Below are 2,882 nucleotides of genomic sequence, written 5' to 3'. Positions count from 1 at the left end.
TTTATTTTAAGATTTAATATTTATAGGATGATTTGGTTAAAACATCTTTAAAAGCTGCACTAATCAATACTTCATATTACTGTAACAATGGACTCACATCGTCTGTTAGCTTAATGTCTTCCACTAGAGACTAGCGTGTGAACATAGTGGATCACTTAGCAGCTAAAGAGCATTTAATCTCCATGAGCAGATGGAAACTAAAAAAGACTTAAAAACATTTGTGAATATTGGAGTTTGGGTGTCAAGAAGCACATGAATGCTAGCATTGCTAATGTTCCAACACTGATATTTTAGCCAAACTATGCAGCTACAAAGAATTCAGCCGTTTGGTCATCTACACATCCTGTTTTATCTTGGTGCTACTTGGGGCAAGTATGAAATCTCCCAGAACTTATTTGCAAAACCTACATTTTTTACTGTAATAACTTAATGAACTTCAAGGAGTTGCTGCATTTTCCAATATATTTGTAGATGATTTCTTCAGTATTGTTTTCAGATGCTACAAGGGCTTGGTGCTGCACATTGACTTCACTCGTGCAGGAATGCAGGGAGGGAGAATGGAAACTCACGGGTTGTTCTTAAGAGGATTCTGGAGATAAGAGGATTCAGTACACATGATGCACTATATAATAGACGAGATGTCTTTAATGAGTCTTATTACATTCATCAGTAGCATTTTTTAGAAGATATTCTGTGTGTCTGTGTAAATTAAGATTGGATAGGCTACTGGTGAGTGTAAGAGATGTTTCATAAAATATGGTTCAAAATAAAAATAATAAGAGTCTTTGGATGTCGGATGTATTGTAATGGTGTTTATTCTGAATTTAGATTCTAATGTACTGCAGCTTTAAATATATTTTAAACACTGACATGTCCAAGATGAAAGATAACATTAGGGACATATGGAGAATAGCACCACGTGCACCACAGATATCAGATTCAAAAGTTAACTAGTTTATACCTAGCATTAGCTCAACTAGCTAACTTTGTTGTCATAGCAGCAGCTTGGTGTTTCTATGTTAAAACATTTCAATAGCTGTGATGCAAACATTAGTAAGATGATGCAGGTTATTAAGTTATTAACAATGTTTAAATTCTTCAAAAACAATCACTCAATCTGATCATTTTTACTTTGATGGTCTGGAAGCAGATTGTCACGTCTCGTCGAGTTTGTTGAAGTTTTCATGTTGTCTTGTCAGTCACTGTCTGTCTTGTCACTTCCTGATTTATTTTTGTACCTACCTCTTGTTTCTCAATGATTGTTTCCACCTGTTCCCACTCACCTCTGGTAGAAATAGTCCTGTCTCCCCTTGTCTTGTGCCAGTTTGTCTTGTTATGTCATGTGCAGTGAACCAATGTGTCAAGAAGTGTGATTTGTCTGAGAAGTTTGTATATCCTCCAAGTGAGTGTTTCGAGTTTGATTATCTGATTTTTGAAGTAAAGTATTGTTTTTTTACACTTTACATTTGTTTCTGGCGTCGTCTGGTGTCGTGCGTTTGAGTCTTCCTCCCCTTGACCCAGATGCACTTTGTAAATAGCAGTCAGTGTCTGTACGACTGCCGGTGGTTAGTTTTAAATTTTTAGTTAGTTTCGAAGTTAGTAAGGAAAGTCATTGTCTTGCAGCTCTGTCAGTCTTTCATACTGAATATTGGATTATAAAACCCTTTAGTATTTTATAATAATAAAAATGTCAGGTCAACCTAAACAACCTGACACGTTCCCACTTCCTGTGTGCACAGGAAGTTAAAAGACAGAATGTGTCCAGTGGAAAGATATGATGTAACATCTTTAATCCAAAAGTTACACTGTAAACTGTAAAGTCAAAGCTTGGACATTTGGCAACATGCCTGTGTAACTATTGGAGATATGAATAATCTTTCCCGTAGTTTAAGAATTCTATCTGACTCCAACACCGGATGGATGTTTGCTTTAGAGGGAAAGTGCCAGTGGAGACAGAAATAACTAACTGACTGAAGATGTGTGAGTCTGTCCTGAGGTCTGGACATACAGCATAGTATGGGTTCCTTCTTGTGGTTAATGATCCTCCAGCCTCTTTTTCCAAACCAGGAAGTGAAGTGAGAACGGAAGACAAAACAGCACTGGGCCCCAGCAACACATCGCCAGAGTGGCTGTCCCTGGCAACGCCAAGGCGGTCTGTGCCAGTTTTGGGCCACTTCTCTCCCGGGGCTTCTTTGAGCCCAGAAGAATGTCAGGGGGAGATTTGGAAACCTTCCCTCAGCTCAGGATGAATGGCTGTCCACCGAACACACTCCCCCACTCTCTCTCCCATCGCCTCCAACCTCCCTCCTCTACACACAGAGGAGAAGCAGAAAACGGCGACAAGCCTCAGTTTGAGTGTTCACTTCTTCTCATCATTGTCCAGAGTCATTACTTCCCCCAATGAAAGTGCTCTAACACCATCGAATCACCTCATCCCATTGAATCAATTGAATTGATCAGCATTCCTATCAACAATAATAACATTGTACTGACATCTGGAGACAAAGTGAAATCACAAAAAAAAAAATAAGTCAGACGGAGCAAGAAAAGTTATCCAAACTTATTTGGAAGGAGAGAAAACTGTAAAACTATAAACTACGAAAAACTCTCGAATGGGAAGTTATGATCTGCAAGCTAAGGGTAATGTGTCTGAGGGAGGCTGTGAAGCTAGCACTAACATACGCAAGCTAATCTGCTAGCATGTTTACTGTAAGGCAGCCACCAATGGCAGTGCTGAACATGTGGTGTTTTAAATCTCCTCAGCCAGGCATTGGGTTGGTGGACGTCTTCGTTTGGGAACTTGTACGTTAATTTGACAGAAAATGCTGTGATAATGGATTTGTAATACAGAAATTGGAAGTCTGTGTTTGGTTTGTCTCTCT

This window comes from Cottoperca gobio, chromosome 5 (genome assembly GCF_900634415.1).
Source record: "Cottoperca gobio chromosome 5, fCotGob3.1, whole genome shotgun sequence".
NCBI lineage: Eukaryota > Metazoa > Chordata > Actinopteri > Perciformes > Bovichtidae > Cottoperca > Cottoperca gobio.
The sequence above is the reverse complement of the archived record's forward strand: the minus strand, read 5'-3'. Positions refer to the sequence as shown.